General features: G+C 46.8%; 1 protein-coding gene across 1 annotated transcript in view; it reads left to right on the top strand.

The window, feature by feature from the left end:
- Positions 1 to 19,130, top strand: part of LOC126544140 (uncharacterized) — a 159,493-nt gene that overhangs the window by 29,091 nt on the left and 111,272 nt on the right. The window contains exon 3 of the mRNA XM_055062015.1: positions 7,009 to 7,099. The gene's annotated coding sequence lies outside the window, so the exon portion shown is untranslated. The remainder of the gene's footprint in view (positions 1 to 7,008; positions 7,100 to 19,130) is intronic.

The following is a 19,130-nucleotide window of genomic DNA, read 5'->3' as shown; positions in this document are numbered from 1 at the left end:
TCATAGCTATCCCCGCCACAGGTTTGAATCCTTACCTGCGGAAGAAACCGAGAGGCTATTGGCAATGTATGTGGGACAGCGAAACACTTAAGCTTCACATTATTAAGCCCAATTTGCAAAATTGGCAGCCTATAACAAAAATACAATAAACGGAGATTGTTTTTGGTCGTCTTAAAATAGACCACACCTATGGCATACACTCCTACCTGCTAACTGGTGATTACCTTCCTGTCTGCAATAAATGTGGCGAGACACTGACGGTCCTTCACATGTTTTTGGAATGTTGGGAAGCGGAAATGCAAAGAGAAAAGTATTTTCTCCTAGCATACAGATAACACATTCCCCTCCACCCAGTAATATTTCTTGACATAGAACCACTTTTTGACAACAAGTTAGTACAAGTTATTTACACAATATTGGTACATTGCGAGTTATTAGTCCCATAGATTCGTAGCACATCCTCTTACTGCCCCGCTGGGGCATCTGTGTCGGCAGGCGTTTGGTGTGTTGTGACACCACAGACCTAAGCACACAATGGTTGGACCCTCCCACTTCTTAAGGGTGCACAGCTTAGCTGTGTCCGGGGAAAAGGGGATCCTGGGGGTTGAGCAGATGCCAGGAGCTTGGACCTCTAAGGCAACACACTTTTTTGGCCTCCACTTAACGTAGATGGCACTCCCGGACGGACCCACCTGGGGGAAATTGGTAGTTGCCTTTTCCTCTCCTCCTCTCCAATCTTTGTCTTTTACTTTCCTGTCTGCTCTTCTCTTTCTTTTACTTCCGTTTTGCACGCAGCAAGGGTTAACCTTGTGTGGAATAACCAACATTAATCGTGCATATTTGATTCAGCAGAAGTGTACAGTTAGCGTTCGCAGAGTCTGCTTCCTATAAGTCCTGCGACGTCTCCTTGTTGGGCTACACGGTGGGTGGCTGGCATTACTGCTGAAATCTGAAATTACACTTATGGACATTTCTTTCCCAACAATTCCTGATCGCCCTCAGAAATGAGGGCACACTGAAGAAGTCTTTCAGTTTTTTGGCAACCAGAAACAGAAATTTCCGCTGTTTTACGTGATACATTAATATCAACCAGAAAAGACGGTGAGGATGATCTCCCCATTTCTCGTGTCGAAATGTCTGATTGAAGCTCTTTGTGCAGGCTGTAAAGTAATGAAGATGGCAAGGGGATCTACTTTTGGAACTTCGAGATAAGAAACAGTTTGACAAGCTCTCTAACCTATCGTCATTCGGGGATGTCCCAGTGAGAGTATCACCACGCCTTACCATGAACACCACCCGTGGTGTTGTCTCCGATGAGGACTTAATGAAACTGACTGAAGCTGAATTATTCAGGGGGCAGCGCTACCACGGCACCCAGCGGATGTTAAGCCCAAGCTCAATGAGCTGGCAGCCACGCCATCAACCTCCGGGCTGGTGGGATCCAAGATCTTGTCTTTCGAGGCGAGGCTTTCACAGCAAACAAACCGCTCGCATGAGGACAAGTCCAGCTCCTCGCAAGAGGCGATGGAAATGACACCGAGCGTGACTGCGAAGTCAACGCTCATGGCTGGGCAATTCTATCGGGCACTCCAAAAAAGGCAAACCTCGCGTCATGACACTCAGATAGAGCCCTGTGAGCTCCGAGTTTGTTTCCTTAACACATAGCACAAACACTATTCTTACTACGGAGATACATATACCACAATGGAATGCAAGAGAACTTCTCTCTAACCTCGACGATATCAGAGAACTGCTTGATAAATATAATTACAAGTTGCTTTGTGTTTTGTGTTCAGGAAACACATTTGAAACAAATGCACAAAATTTTCTGTGGCAATATGCCGTCTTTCGCAAAAACTGATGAGGTTACCACCACATCTGGTGGTGTAGAAATTATTGTGGACTAGTCTGTTGCTTGTCAGCATTTGCCACTACAGACACCCCTAAAGGCAGTGTCAGCTTGGACAACCATTTTTAACCCTTTGAGGGTCGAATTATTTTGAAGAAAACTTTCCCGGGTGGTCAGATTAGTTTATTGCGGATCTTGAATTTACAAGATGTATAAAGTCGGGAATAAATAGTAAAAAAAAATTAGGAACAGTATTTTGGTGTCGGCATCACTCAGAACTGCAAAATGTTCAATAGTATTTCAGAGTGTGGTACTCCTTGAAACACGAGTCTCCGCACAGCCGCAGGGAGCGAGAATACCTCATGAGCGGCGGTGATAAACGAGCTAAGAGCAGTGCCAATCAAGATAGAAATCAACTTCCGCCGCCCCTGCGATAGCATGCCGACAAAGATAAAAATCACGTTTCACGCGCCTCCGTTGTGGCGGAACCGAAAGCGCGTTGCCGCTGAGAGCGAGAATACCTCGCGAGCGGCGATTGCAAACTAGCTAAGAGCAGCGCCAATCAAGATAGAAATCAACTTCCACCGCATCTGCAAGAGAGTGCCCACAAAGAGAAAAATGGCGTTTCGCGCGCCTCCGTTGCGATCACGCGGCAAAACCGAAACCGCAAAAGGGGTGTTGCCGCAGTCTGCGCGACACGCTGAAGCTAGAAGTCAGTTCTGTTTATCTCCCCAAGAAAGTAGCACAAATTTCAAATGCTTCTTGTAAGTCCTAAGAGGTGGCAGCACCTCCCAGTAAGCCTGTATTGTCATTATGGCACGAAATTTCAAACGGAGGATCGAAACCGTACCCGTACGGCAAAGCCCTTCCGGGACAGAAAACCGCCGCCGTACATGTACGGCAAAAACCGTCAAAGGGTTAATAGATTGGTCACTGTCAGCTCTTTATATATATTTCTCCAAATTTTAAACTTAATAAGACAGGTTTTATGGCTTCATTGACCAGCTGCCAGAGCCCTACGTGCTTGTAGGGGATCTTAACGCTCACAATATTTTCTGGGGAGACTCCCGGTGCAACGCGAGAGGTCGCCTCATAGAAAGTTTCCTTATAAACTCTGGGGCATGCCTCTTTAATAAGGAGGCGCCCTATTACAGTCTACAACATAATACATATTCATCCATCGATTTAGCACTTTGATCGTCCACATTTTTTCTTGACCCAGAGTGGAATGCTATTGAAGATCCTTATGGGAGCAACCATTTTCCAATAATGCTGAACATGCTCAAGCAATACGATTCTCCTCCGCATGCCCCTTGATGGAAATCGGCCTCCGCCAGTTCGGATCATGGTTATATTGCGCTCAGTTTTACAAACACGATATTAAGGAAGGACAGGACGTGGACGGATGTAGCGCAATTAAATTTTAAAGGATCATTTTAAAGAATCACTAAATTTAGTACGAGATTTTATCAAGAATTTTACTGTCGACGATGCAGTAGCATGTTTTACAGCTTTTATTATTGATGCTGCAGGAAAGCTTATGCCAGAAACAAAAGGTCATTCTTGTAAAAGACGTGTACCATGGTGGAATGAAGAATGCAGAAAGGCACGGAAGAAACAGAATAAGGCGTGGGGAAAGATATGTCGATACCAAAATGCAGAAAATCTTGCTGGTTTTAAACACATCAAATCGAAGGGGAGGCGGACGTGGCTGCAGGCTAGGAGAGCAAGCTGGAAGAGGTTTCTCTCAAACATAAATTCTCACACGCAAGAGGTGAAAGCTTAAAATGGTCTTGGAAGGCTGAAGGGGCAGCAAGTCCACCCGTTGCCCTTGGTCAGTGACCAAGTGAGTACCTTGGCAGACCAGGCTGATGCCCTAGGTGGACACTTTGAGCGTGTGTCAAGCTCCATACACTACTCAAAATCATTCTTTAAACACAAAGAAATAGCAGAGCTTAAGTTACTGGAACGTAAATGCTGACCGAATGAACTGTACAACCGTCCTTTTAATATTGCCGAGCTGAGAGCTGCCTTGAGTGTATGTAGGAGCTCTGCACTGGGAGCTGACAGAATCATGTATGACATGATTAAAGACTTCCACATTGACACACTGGTGACACTTATTGCACTTTTTAACTCTGTTTGGGCTGCCGGATACCTTCCATTCTCATGGAAGAAAACTATTGTTATTCCAATTCCGAAACGAGGTAAAGACCCATCCTACATATCAAGTTACTGCCCAATACTCTCACAAGCTGCTTTTGTAAGCTTTTCGAAAAAATTGTTTTCTTTTACATTTCCTTGAATTTAACAAATACCTTATCAGTGCAGTTTCAGAGAAGGGTGGTCCAAAACTGATTGTGGTCTATCCGGGATGCGTTTGTTCATAAAGAGTTCTTCTTAGTGATATTTCTCGATCTGGAGAAGGCGTATGCCACAACGTGGCATTACAGAATCTTGTGAGACATGTTGGGAATAGGCATCCATGAAAACATGCTGAAGATAATAGAAAGCTATTTGTCTAATCGTACCTTTCGCGTCAAAATCGTCAATGTGTGGTCGTGTCCATTTATACAAGAAACTGGTGTACCTCAGGGAGTCATGTTCAGTTGCACATTCTTTATCGTTAAGATGAACACACTCCATGCTTCATTACCACCAACATTTTATTCCATCTACATAAGTTTCAAATCCTGTAACATTGCAGTGTGTGAAAGACAAGTACAGCAGGGCTAGAATAAGGTGTCTTAGTGGGCCAACGAAAATGGGCTTAATGCTAACCCCCACAAAGGTTCTTGTATTCTTTTCACAAAAAAGAGAGGCCTGGCTCCAGATCCAAGTGTAGAACTGTATGCACAAAGAACATAAGTTTTTAGGCATTATACTTGATGCAAAACTGACTATTATTCCACACATAAAATATCTCAAGCCAAAATGCTTAAAAACAATGAACCTTCTGAAAATTTTATTGCACACAACATGGGGCAGTGACAGAAAATGTTTAATGAACCTTTACAGGAGTGTTGTGCAACCTCGATTGGATTATGGTGCTGTGGCATACCACTCTGCCGTTCCAAGCGCGTTAAAGGTGCTAGATCCCGTCCAATCTAGGTATCTGCCTGGCCACTCGCGCCTTTAGAACAAATCCTATTGAAAGCCTATACGTAGAATCGAATGAGTGGTCACTCAATCTGCAAAGAACATACATTAGCTTCGCATACCTTCTTAATGATTACTGCAACCGTGAACACCCTTGTTATAGTACAGTTAACGATTTGACGTGTGCTACTATTTTTCATAACCGACCTTCTGTAAGACAGCCTTTCTCACTGCGTGTGAGGGAACTTAGTGAAGAAATGGATTTCCCACTTCTTGAGCATCGCCTAATACCTCCAGCTAATCTGTTACTGCCTTGGGAGTGGCAGGTGGTAGAATGTGACGTCTTTTCTATAAGTCTCAACGCGTGCTCCAGAGATTGAAATACGAATGTATTTCTTGAAGCTTCAGTCCAAGTACTCTTGCTCTGAATTCTACACTGACGCATCGAAGTCACATGCAGGTGTGTCTTATGCAGCGGTTGATCCATCCTTCTCTGAGTCTTTGAGCATATTTTACATCTGGAAATGACTATCTTCATGGCTGAGGCATATGTGGTATTGTCCGCTGTCACACATCAAGAAAACAGATACGAAAAGCTGTTATGTTCACTGACTTTAGTGTTGTAAGATCAATACCGAACGTCGTTCACTGAACATAAAAATCTCATGCTTAAGGATCTTTACTCACGTGTGTATACAATGTATATCTCTAACCTGCAAATCACAATATGCTTGCAGACGAAACCGCCACATCAATGGCCACTATAAAGCCACCAACTTCTCTGTAGCTGTCTCTGCCATAGGCTTGAAACCTCTCTTGCGGAAAAAGCTTAGGAGCTATTGGCAACACGTGGGACACTGAAACATCCAATAAGCTGCACATCACTAAACCACAGTTGCGGAATTGGCCACCCATGTCAAAAATAAGATGAACCGAGGTATGGTACAACACTCGTACTTGCTCATTGGTGATGAGCCACCTGCCTCTGATAAGTGTGGTGAGACGCTGACCTTCCTTCACATGTTGCTAGAATGTCGTGAATTGGAGGCTCTCAGAAAAAAACAAAAAACACTTCAGGTTACCACACCATCACCAATTTTCATTACATTCGGCAATGTTCCTTAGCAATGACCCGCTCTTTGATGTTAAATCAACCTGAGCTTTTTTAAAGGATGTTGTACACCCATGTGATCTGTAGCGCAGCCTTATATCAGAGGCTGCTGCTGCAAAAGTAGTATTTAGAGCATGTGCCTCCCGGTCCTTGCACTCAAGGACCCGGGTAAGGCATTAGTGTTATTTCCATACTTCTACATTTTTATCTTATGATCACTTTGCAACATATATTTTATGGTCGTAACATATCTCACTTGTCATTGTCATGTATATAGCGCATAAATATTTTACACACTTACACAATGACTGATTTTACACCCCTTTAAGCCATGGTACATCCTTGACTTATAAATTATTGTTAGCGCATTGAATCATGTGTTTCGTGCTCTTTGGCCAGACTGGCCTTTGCGCCATTAAAACCCAATCATCATCATCCTCTCACTAGAGGTTTCTTTTGTGAGAGCATTTCTTTAGAGCATGTGCCTCCCAGTCCTTGCGTTCAAGGGCCTAGTGAGGCACTAGTGCTACTGTTATCGACACATTTTACTATATAATTTTTTTATATGAGAACTTTTATTGTCATATCACACATCACTATTCAGCATCATTTTAATCCTTATAAATTTTACGCACTTTATAGCAAACAATTTTTACACCTTTTTACAGCCATGTTACATCTGCCATTCACAATACGTATTTCCATTGTCATCTCATCACTATTTTGCATGGCACTCTGTGGTAAGATTTAGCCTTTGCACCAGTAAATGTTAATTAGTCAATCAGTCAAACCTGAAAATCAGTAAAATTGTATAATTCTAATTAGTGTCAGAGTAGTTGCCCATCGCAACAAGTAAATTGGTTAGTCCATTTGTGTCAGCTTTACATAACCTGCAGAACTTCTCTGTTTTACAACTTCCGTGGCATTTTTGTTTATTTTTTATTATTAGGAATACTTGAATGGCAAACATGGCTTCCCTTCCATCCACGACAAAACGAAGCCATCACAAGAAGCAATAAGGCGCTACAAGGAAGAGACAGGTACCATTTTATTTCAGTATTTAAATATGTATTTAACATAGCACATTATTGAAAATTTATACAGCTTATGCTCTAAATAGTAGTGTTGTTTTTTTTCATTCAAATGGGCTTTTGTTCTGGAAATGGCTGGAGACCGGAGGTTTTAATCGTACACTATTGGCCCTGATATTACGGGTAAGCATAGGAACAGTCTATGCTGTGATTTTATGGCTTCATGGAGAAACTTATGCTTTCTAAAATCGGTGCCAAGGTTTTCTCATAGAGCCTCATTCATGGGCCTGCATCTCCCTGGTGATACCTGTACTTGTATTAGTAATTTGTACCAGTGTCAACAAAAATGATTCCACTTGCTTAGGCTAGACCTATTTACTTTGCTTGTCACAATGAGCACATATGACAGGGCCAAAAAGAGGATGAAGAACTTCAGTTTGGCCTAGTTGGTGTTTACTGCATATCATATTGACCACAAATAAAGACGGGGACAGTGGAAGAGAATGTGTTGTTTTTGTGTTCTCTTCTGCTGTCCCCGTCTTTATTTGCGGTCAATATGATGTCCAAAAAAGGATGGCCCAGCCATCTTGCACATATTTAAACTTGGCCGCAGTCATTTTAATATTGATATAGCAGCACCCATGGTTAGTTGAACTGCCATTTCTTAATGTATTTGGACTGTTGCTTCCCTAAGATATGTAAGTTACATCTGCACCTACAAAGTTGGATTCACCTGGAAAATGCATAGTGTGGACCAGGTCTGATGACCTAGAGTAAAAGCTATCCTGGTATGAGAATTGTCACCCATATGTGCACTACTTGGAAGCCTGATGCACAGAAATAAATTTGCAGCCTGACTTCAGCATGCCATTTATCAGCATTGACCAAGGAACTTTTTGAAACAGAAATATCTTGTCAAATAACTTCTTTTTATTTGGAAAGAAATATATTGTGAGGCCAAATAAAAGGCTTTATTACATTTCTTGTGAGCTCAGAGTGTGAAGAAACATGACTCCAAATGGCTGGCTGGGAACAAAAAAAAAAAAATTTTCTTAAGGGGGGCAGGTGCGCATGTGCTTGCTCTCTGACTTGACCAGGGACACTATATGTGCTGCTAGATGGCACCCTGTTATATCTCCCTGTTAGTTCAGACTTATAACAATCAAGCATGAACACTGTGTCTGCAGAAAGTGATGACAACTGGCACTCTTGAAACCACAGCTTGAGTGCCACTAGGTGGCCTGCTTAGTGAATTTATGTTCATGCTTACCTCAGGGGCAGCGGGATGAAACGAAGCTCCACCAATATTGTCTGTTGACAATGCTGTTGAACTGGACAGCCAGTCTTCGTAGCTGACGGTTTCCGGACAAGCAAGTGTTCTTCCTTTGCCATGTGATAATTCTTGCAGAACTGGAATTGTCCTGTTGCGGTATACATTCCCACAGCTTGTTTGGACCCACTGTGATTGGGAAATCTAGGCTGACGTCATTTGATTCATACATAAAATCCTTGGAGCTATGTGGCTGCATGGCAGCAACAGAAATTTTGCCTCTTTTTCCTGGGCTTCAGAGGCCTTTGCTGTCACTTCATTCTCACCATTCCCTTATGTGGAAAGAGTGGGAAATGCAGGAAGCCATGAGCACTGGTATTATGCCATAAGCAGTTCGGCTGAACTGAATTCTGTTAGTCCAGCGGTTTCCTTGTAGGCCAATAAAGCAATATAAGGACATTTGGCTTTCTCAAGCAGGTGATTTAAAGATTGTTCTGCTAGTTCTGCATTGTCAGTGGCCTGTGGGTATTAAGGACTGTATGTGTGATAGATGGAGCAAAGTACAGTTGAACCTCGATATATCGAACAGCGTGGTTATTGCGAAATAGTTCGATATAGTAAGAATTCGATATATAAAGTCACGTAAAAAACGTGAAAAAATTCTGCAAATCAATAAATGAACCAAGGGCTCGATCGGGGACCGTTGTTCGGAGCGCGCGTTTGGTTGCGCCACGTGCAATTGGCCTAGGCCGCACCGACTTCGTCAGCCGTGTGGCGTATTTACAATTGCTGGTAGATACAGCGGGGCGTGGTACTTGCGGAGACGACGGACGTGTGCGCGCATGCGCAAGTAAGAGCGGGTGCGACAGAGGAAATGTGGGGACTTTTGCTCCTTGAATATATGACTCTGCCTAGGCACTACGGAGGAGTTTCTTAGCGTGTGTTGTATGCGTTTGTCCCTAGGAGTGGCGGCAGAAGTCGCGAGGTGCGGTAGTGCTGAACTTAGCGTCGCAAGTTGGCAGCTGGACATAGTTATATTTATTCACTCATGTTTCTTTACTAATTGAAACAGGGTGCCATTATTTCGCATTATTTGCGGTGCCTCCAGGACACCAAAGCGGCAATGGGGGCATCAAAGCTAGAACCCGGACGGGTCCATGGGTTGGGGCTCGCCGAGGCCTGCACGTGCCAGGGGTGTATAAGATCGGCTGTCCGCTACCACGGGCAGCCAGTTTTTTATGCGAACACCCACGGGCTGCCCTGATTCCAGCTTTGATCCCCCCCCACCAACCCCTTGGGTGCCCCGAAGATCCTGCACCGCCTGCTTTATTATAACCTCAGGTGCTCTCCTGAGGCCTCCGCTTGCCGGTTACATGTGCCTTCCTGGAGCAGTGCTTGTAAAAAATCCAATCTACTGTCACGACGAAAAAAAGCAACTCGCGACTTATACAACACCAATCAGAACCTTGCCCCTTCAGACACAGCGATCACCAAATGGGGCATCCGTGCCCACTGCTTCACTGCGCGGGCAGCCAGTGGCGGAGCGTAAACGAACTCGACCGCACTCCACAATGCCGTCATGTCTAGGGGACAAACGCATACAACAAGAAACCTCCTCCATCATTTTTAAAGTAGCTTTTGATGTAGACTTCTTATTCGGACACGACTTGCTGAAGTTCGCGATGATATTCCCAGCTGCCGAACAGGCTGCCTGGCCCTTACTCTGCACTGCTTGATGACTTGGTATCCTGTGTGAAGATGGATAAGAATTTACTGTCTCTAGGCATTGGAAATTACTGACTGATGACAAGTAGTGCTCATGCAGTGCTGCAAGGACAAAACAAGGGAGCAGGCAATTTGCGTTTTCCAGCAATTTCAGTTTTGCAGTTTACATACTTTACACTCTTTTTGTGCTCTGTTCACCTGAAATAAAGGGTGGCACAGAATAAAAAGATCCATGAATGCTCCCTCTGCACAAGCATTGACCTTGTTACAGGTGAGCATTCCTTCTGCTGTATCAATTCTTGCAGATTCCCTCGAGAGCACGTTGGAAGTTGCAGTGCGGCTCCGTGGGATGTATTCCGTTGTTTAGCTTGTAGTGACCGTCCTTCACTTAGTTGTCCCTACCGTGGGGGTCATTGCCCCCTGCTCTGTCTTGGAAAGAAAGTGGCTGCCCGACTGGGGGCACCACCACTGCCACTCGGCAAACCTGCTTTTACTTTTGAATAAAGCCAGTCGACTCCATTCTCAACCTGTCAAAACAGGTATTCCTTGCATCCGCCAAACCGAGCTCTTAACAAGTGGTGACCCAGGACATTTACATGTTGTTGTTTTTTTCGAGCACTAGCCATGGACGACGCTGCTCCTACTTCTGCTGACAGAGACAATGCCACGATTATGTCTCCTGTCCTCACTGCAGAGCTTCAGCTTCCCAGATTTTGCCTGAAGAATCCCTGAGTTTGGTTTATGTGAGTAGAGGCCCGTTTTCAACTCCGGCGCATCACTTCACAGACAGCAAAGTACCTGCATGTCAATGCCGCCCTACCTTCCGACATCGCTGATGCCATAGATGACTTGCTAGCAGGCATGCCTTCGACCACAGCATATGACGACCTGAAATGCACGGTCCTGCAGTCCCTATATCCATTGCAGCAAAGTAGGCTTCAACAGCTCCTCTCAGAGGAACTTGGTGACTAACAACTGTCGCAACTCCTGCACCAGTTGCGTCAGTTACTGGGTGAGCACTCCACAAATGAGAGCCAGCTTCCAATTTTGTGCGAGCTGTTCTTGCAACACCTCCCACCGTCTGCAAGCGTGGCACTGATGGGTTCCGATGAGACAAGTCTCGATTGGCTAGCTGCACTTGCTGACCGCAGATGCAACTGCTCGTCTGTGGCACAGTTGCCTATCGCCGCTGCGATAGACTCAGAGCCAGGAGACCGACTCTAGCAGCTGCAGGAAACAGTCGACCACCTTATCAGTGCACTGGAGATGCTGACGATGGATGGCAACGCTGGTGACTAACTTCGGTGCAACTATTTATTTTCACAGTCTCGCAGCGCACCTAGAGGCTCGCTGCGGCAATTGTGCTGGTACCACCGTCGCTTTTGCGAACAGGCAAGTCGCTGCACCCAGCCCTGTTTGTGGATGAGAAACACACCGGCCAGTCGCTAACGGCGGCTTGTGACATCGGCCGTTGCGCAAGCCGCCTATTTTTTATAGTTGACCACATCACCGGCACCCGCCTCCTCGTCTACACCAGAGCTGAGCTGTCTATCATTCCCGCCACGGCCGCAGATCGCTAATGCGGCAAGTCCACTCGCACATTCTGCACAGTGAACAACACTGCCATTGTGTTGTATGGGTGCCGGTCAGTAACACTAGACATCGGATTCCAGCGCTTACACAGATGGCTGTTTGTGATCGCCGACGTCAGCTTTGCCATAATGGGAGCGCATTTCAACCTAGATGTGAGTGTTCACGATTGGCACCTAAAGGATGACGTCACATCCCTCGATGTACCCATGAGGTTAGCTTGGCCTGCAGTCCAAGCTCACCTCATTTCACATCCATACGTTTCAGGCCGTCTCAACATGCAACAAGATACTTGCTGAGTACCCACAACTCGTGAAGCCTCAAAACGATGTGCTGCCCATGAAACACAAGGTAGCACATCATATCACCACCACCGGCTACCTGTCGCCGCCGAGCCACGAAGGCTCGCTGGACGGAGGTTGGAAGTCGCCTGACATGAGTTAGAACACGTGCTTCAGCTTGGTGTTCTTTGTCCTTCCTCCAGCAATTGGTCTTCGCCTCTCCATCTGGCTCCAAAGCAGGGCAGTGGTGACTGGCGGCCTTGTGGTGATTACCGAGCTTTGAATGCTGTCACTACTCCGGATCGATATCCCCTTCCCCACTTACATGATTTCGGTGCTTGTCCTGCAGAGACCAAAAATGCAGCAAGAGCAATTTGATGAGCGCGTACCGCCAAATTCCTGTCGAACCCAGCGACACTCCGAAGACAGCAATCACTGCTCTGTTTGGCCTATTTGAGTTTGTCCATATGCCTTATGGTTTGAAAAATGCGGCGCAAACTTTTCAAAGATTCATGGACGAGGTTACGTGTGGACTTCTGTTCATTCTACCTTGATGACATTCTCATTACAAGTTGCACAGACAAAGAGCACCTTCGATTTCTATTTGAGTTACTGGATGAACAAGGCCTGGTCCTAAAGCCTCAGAATGGCATTTTCTTAGTTGAAACCCTGGATATTCTCGACCATCGCACTTCTCCCCAAGGCATCAAGCCACTGGAATCATAGGTGCAGGCAATCGAGGGCTTCCCCCCTCCAACCTCCTTCCGAAAGTTGCGCGAGTTTCTGGGGCTCCTAAATTTTTATAGGTGCTTCATACCATCCCCTCCACAAAGTCTTCAGCCGCTCACCGAATTGCTGAGTCGTGACTCCAAAAAAATGCCTACCTTCCACTGTCTTGCATGAACACTCCTTCCGCGAAGCCAAAACGCAGTTGACGACTGCAATGTTGCTGATTCATTCGTTGCCCGACGCGCCAACTCACCTTATGGTAGACGCGTCGACCACAGCAGTGGGTGCAGTATTGTACTGCCACGATGGCACAGACTGGAAGCTGCTCTTCTCAAAGCATCTCAAACCTACAAAAGCTCGCTACCGCACCTTTGGGAGGGAGATGTTGGCCATATATTGTGCTGTGAAGCATTTCCGTTTTTTTCATGAAGGCTATAGCTTTTACATTTTGACCGAGCGCAAGCCGTTAACCTTCGTTTTCAAGAACAACAGTTCTTTGTACTCAGAACGTGAGCTTCGGTAACTTTCCTTTATCTCCAAATTTTCTACGGACATCCGCCATATCTCTGGAACCGGAAACCAGGCAGCTGATGCACTGTCGCGGATCGGCACAGTGCCTGCTGGCCCTGTGGATTTCCAAGCTCTAGCCTCCACCCAGCAAAACGACCCAGCCCTGGGTGGAAAGGCTATGCCTAGTGCTACTGGGGCTGCGAACAATAATCAAGGAGGACCTCGGAGTCATCCCAGCTGAGATGCTCTAGGGTCAGCAATCCACATTCCAGGCCAATTTTTCAGCACCCAGCAGAGCACTCTGCCAGCGGCCACGCAGCACTTAGATAGGCTACATTCCTGGCTCGACCAGCTTTGACCTACACCCCCTAATCACCCGCGGGCAGCCTGTGTTTAGTTTCCCGACGACGGACACAACCACGCACATTTTTCTGCGACGCGACTCTATCAAGCCACCATTGGCTCCTTCCTATGAAGGCCCCTTTCGTGCGGTTTCGCATTCAGAGAAAACCTTGAAGAGTGACGTTCGCGGCAAAGAAGTGAGAGTGTCGTGTGACTGCGTGAAACCAGCCTATTCCTTCCGCCATTCACACTTGAGCCTTCGACATTATAAGTGGGGGGGGGGGGGGTCATTGCCCCTTGCTCTGTCTTGGAAGGAAAGCAGCTGCTTCACTGGAGGCGCCACCACTGCCACTCGGCAAACCTGATTTTACTGTTGAATAAAGCTAGGTTACTCTCCGTTTTCAACCTGTCAAAACATGTATTACTTGCCTCTGCCAAACCGAGCTCCCAATAAGCTGAAGTGCATGAGGCAGTGTTGCGTGCATGGTGGTAGCAGATTGGGAAAAGCCTTTCCCAGAAGGGTGAACCATGGTTGATAGTCTGACTGGAATGTTGCCACTATACCGAGCTGATTGTTTAGGTCACTTGGCTTTGCAGGTTAGAGCCAAGGCTTCTTCCACCTGGGCAGAGCATATATTAATTGGTGCTAGACACCTTGAGGGAAATGCCACTGGTTGTTCAGTTACATCTGGCTGGGGCTGCAGCAATACTTCCCCAAAGCCAAGTTCTGAAGTGTCCACTGAAGGTGTTGAAGGATCGTCCGGATGGCATCTTGCTGAGTATTGTTCCAACCAAATGATACCTTTGATAGTCTTGAAAGCTGCTTCTTACATGTAACCCTGGATCCACACTGACATCTATTTGAGATTATGAAGAAAGGGCTGTCTTTTTTGGTCAGATGGGGAGGAAACCTTGCTAGATGGTTCACCATTCCACAAGTTCGGCTGACATTGGCAGCGTCTTCTGGTGCAAGCAGAGATTTGACCTAAACCTGAAGGTTGATGACCCATCTTATGGAGGCGACCTTATTTGCGGTGAAAATATGTTTTGAGCAATTGAGGGTCATTCCTGAAGCAGCAGTCACTTGAACATTGTGCTAAGGTTTCAGTGCTGTTCCACTTGATCACATTCAAAAACAAGAATCTCATACATGATGTTATTGACTCGTAATAGTCCAGTCAAAGTTTTGGATTTGTTTGTAAGACTGTACCTTACCTATGAGGATTAAGTGCTTGCTCTGCTGAGCAGAGAATGCATTTACCAGAGCACTGATGAATTGGGGCGAGTGAAAGCCATACATGTTCCTACTCCTGATTGTTTCACAGTGAGAATGGTTCTGGCACACCAACTCGTAGGGCCTTTTAAAAGAACAAATGACACCTTGCTCCAGCATGTTGCGTGCCTCCTGCCCCTCGGCTTCAAACACTGGCATGGGAATTCACCTAGCCACAATCACAGAATACAGCACAACTGCATGGCCCAAATGGATCATGTACTTGCTTGCTCGGCAGGCCCAGTCAGCTGAAAAGTGCGGCAGGGTTCTTCGATCTGTCCTATTGTGCAGGGAACTTCGTGATGTCCTAACTTTCTATAGAAGGTAAACGAAGAGAAAGGTGCTTGATATGTAGAGCAACATAGGTGACTCGCTTCCACTTTTTTTTACCTTCTGATGAACTTGAGTGCTGTGCACATTGGTACCACTAGAGTTTTCTCCAGTTGAGGGTCCTATGGAACCCCAGAAAAAGTCGCAGTGGGTGACGGTTACTCTCAGACCAGCGTCAATCTTTGCAGTCAGTAGTGTGCTGTTGGTGTTGGCTTTCACAAACTTGATGTTGAGTTATGCATCGGCTGGTTTAGTGATGTTGCCAAAACAAGTGCAGTGGTTACTTTCTTCAGAGTCAGCATCCTTTGATGGAAACTTCCCTCAGATGTGAGCATACTTTCCCTTGCACTTTGAGCATTTCTTGCCTTTTGCTGGACAACAAAGATAAAAAATGTTCCACTGCAGTAGCTGCATGAGTAGTTCTCCACATTTGTTGCAGTGAACACTTGCATGCAGTTTTTACCTTCGTGGCATTATGGCAAGAACATCGAGAGAGCTGTTCATCCTTTTCACTATAGAGCTGCTCTCAGTCACTTGAAGCAACTCTTGTTAACAATGGACTGACTCTTTTTGTCAAGCCTTGGAAGCGAGCTGCGAGAATGAGTCCGGTGTCTAGCTGCAGGGCTTCTGACACTCGGAGCTTATAAAACTCGCACCGGTCAGTCATGTTGTTAGGATAGTGATGTACTGAATGTTTCCTATTATTCTTGTTCATGCCGATTGAAGCATGAGAAGGCCAGGATAATGTAGCAATTCTATTCCGCTGCTATTTCTTTTCACGCTTCGTTATTGGTTCAGGCGGTGACATCAGCTTACATTATCACCGGGGTCAACCGGTTGTGAGCACTGGATAGAAAGAAAGGTATAGAAAGGTGAGAAAGGTATAGAATTGAGCAACAGGAATTCACACATTATACCGGTCCGACCCGTGCACAACATTTTTAGCATAGACGAAGTGCAAATCAAACTTTCCTTTGACCAGGTCATGTCATTCATGGCATTCTCTGTGGAGAGTGACAAAGTCTTAAAGATCTGTCTCCCTTGACCTACCGTGACATAGACTAGAATTCGCACTTGATGCTCCAGGTCTTGCCTGTTCAGACTGAACACATAGCAATAGTTGTCAAACTCTAGTACCCAATCCTATAATTCTGATGCTCAATCAAATCTAAATAGCTTGGGAAGCCTTAGCAAAAGTCTCTTATGTACCAGCTAATGCTGCCTCAGCCGGCATGGTTGTTCAAGACCGCTAAGGTTGAATAGACAAAATTTTTTAGCAGAGTGGGATCTCTTGTCTAACACTGCATCATGGTTTCAAAGCATGACAAAACACAACTCTCGAACAGCTGGCAGGGAACAAAAGGCGTATATTACTGAGGTGTGCAGGTGCACATGTGCTTGCTTTTTTACCTGTGCCAGGGAGGTGAAATCTCTTTTACATGGTGTGTGCATGTGCCACTATGTGGTACTGTGTCACAGTAGGTGTCTTGGTGCTCGGTCACAGTATCTTGTATTCAAATTGTTCTGTTATTGAAAGTTGCACAGGCGTTACAGGAAAGCCCCATATTGCTGGGTTGCACTATTTTTCATGAAAAATTCAACAAAAATGAGCACATATACAAGTGAAGGACAAGCTGTGAGCTGTTATTGTAGGGAGGGTACAGGAAATCAGACACTGAAGGAAGCAGAAGAAAGGATGAATAATCTAAAAAATATATGCAGCTTCCATGCACTGTGGGGATCTATGTAAGGGAAGCTTTCTGCCTTGTTCGCTTTGATTGACGATAATTAATGGTGATGTGAATGGCAAATGTGTAATTTCTTCAGCATTTAGTCCACTATGAGAGGGGCGAGTTTATAGGTGATGTTAAACATAACCTTTCATGCACCACTGCTGTTTGCATAGTACACAGAATACACAGGGAAACTTGTTTGCTTGAGGTGTTGTTGTGCATCATTGTTCATAATCCCTGAGAGGGTTGAGCATTGTCATTGCCTCACATGGCATATTGCATTGTGGCAGAAGTGTTAAACTGTAATTGAATTATGTGGTTGTATGTGCCATAACCATGACCGGATTATGAGGCATACCATAGGGGCGAATTCCGGATTAATTTTTGTAGCAAGCATGTGACACCCCCTCGGGCATAATCTTCGTTCCTGTGGAAAGGCTCTCACGAATCGCGGTAGTCGGAACCCATGCGGCCATGGAACAGTCCTTGGAAGAAAGGCCACCTGAAGCCGCGCACTGTCCTGAACCCTCGGATAAACGGTCGGAAGAAACGGCGGCGCACGAAGTGGTCTCGCGAGTGGCTCCGGCTTCGACTCCGGTCTTTGTCGTCCTGGTGCTTCCTATCTTTTCCCTAGTCTTCATTGTCACCATCGCCCTCCTCTTCGTCGGCGAAGTCCTTGGAGTCCTTGAGCCTGGGACTGAGCCCGGGAAGCGGCTGAGCAAAAGGTAGACGCCGAGGAAGAGGAGGGCAATGGTGACGATGAAGACAAGGGAAAAGATGGGAAGCACTGGGACGACGAAGAGCAGAGGCGAAGCCGGAGCCACTCGCAAGACTGCTTCGTGTGCCGCCGTTTCCGCCGACGGTGAGCCAGTCGGACGGGCAATCTCGCCAGAGTCCTTGGCGGCAGCTTACAGTTACCAGCTGGTTTACCGTCCGGGAAAGGACCTGGGGCCTGCTGATGCCCTGAGCCGCCTGCCCCTGCCAGAGGTGCCCGGATACTGTTCCAGTACCGGACCACGCCCCACGATGTCACTGGCCGTGCCCCCCTGTTAGCTCCTGCTGGGTCGAATAGTCAAGACACCCTTGGACGTCTTGCATAAGGACTTCCGATCCACAGTGCTCCTGAAGCAGCTGAAGCAGAAGTTGGCTGCTGACCAAGGGTGCCATCCCGAGCTTTTGCCAGAGTCAGGAGCTCCAGTTTTCGCCAGGAACTTCCGTCCTGGCCCAACCTGGTCTGCCGGACAGGTGGTGTCTCCTGCCAGCTCCTCATCGCTGCTTGTCCGCATGCATGCCAGACAGGGCCACGTGGCACAGACACGCCGACCATGTTAGGCTTCGCCTCAGGACCTGGCTAGCACCCTCGACTGCCACTTCCGAGTTCCAGCCCGCAGGAGGACTAGCGGTAGCACCAGTCGCTTCCAGCGCAGCACCGTCCACCTCGGAGCCGGCAAGCGTTGCCAGTGGTGCGGCGCCCGTTGGGCCGGTGTCGAGCCCGTCAACACTCACAAGGCCGACCACTGTGGATCCTCCGGATGGAGCGAGGCTGGCTCAGGCAGCACCTGGTGTTGCCACACCCGGCCCGTCAACACCGGTGCCCAGGCGGAGTACTCGATGGCGGAGGCCACCAGACCGTTACTCGCCTGGGTAGCAGGCACTGTCGACCCAGCTAGGACGGAGGCAGAGCCTCGTATATTGAACTTAGAAGTTTTTTTGTTGGCGACTAACAAAGTGGGGGTAAGGGGGGGAAGCAAGCATGTGACGCCCCCTCGGGCATAATCTTCGTTGGCCCGCCAGGCTCGGTGGCCTACCAGGCTCAATTAGGCAACATTGGTCACCACACCAACAAACACCGGCGAGCACAGCTGCTCGGCGGTCAGTCATCGTTCGTCACCACCATGCTGTGGAGCATCTATCTAACGGAGGGTGCCTCGAGCCCTCCCTCATTCACGAACCCGGGCGGATCGTAACAATTTTGACACCCTGGTGTTCTTTAACGGGCAACTAAACTTAAGTGCACTAGCGTCTTTGTATTTCGCTTCCGTCAAAGTGCAGCTGCCGTCATCGGGATTGAACCCTCTACCTTGAGCAATGCCACAGCCATCAAGCTACCGTGGCAGGCACAGAAGTTTTCATTTCATGTGTTACCGCTTCCGAAGTGTCGCATAGACCCTACGATGTTTTAATGCGGCTGAGCGTCTGCACGCCTTGCAATAATTGTCCGCTGACAAATTTGCATGGCATTTATTTTTAAAAAGTA

Source organism: Dermacentor andersoni, chromosome 1 (genome assembly GCF_023375885.2).
Source record: "Dermacentor andersoni chromosome 1, qqDerAnde1_hic_scaffold, whole genome shotgun sequence".
Classification (NCBI taxonomy): Eukaryota; Metazoa; Arthropoda; class Arachnida; order Ixodida; family Ixodidae; genus Dermacentor; species Dermacentor andersoni.
The sequence above is the reverse complement of the archived record's forward strand: the minus strand, read 5'-3'. Positions and strand labels throughout refer to the sequence as shown.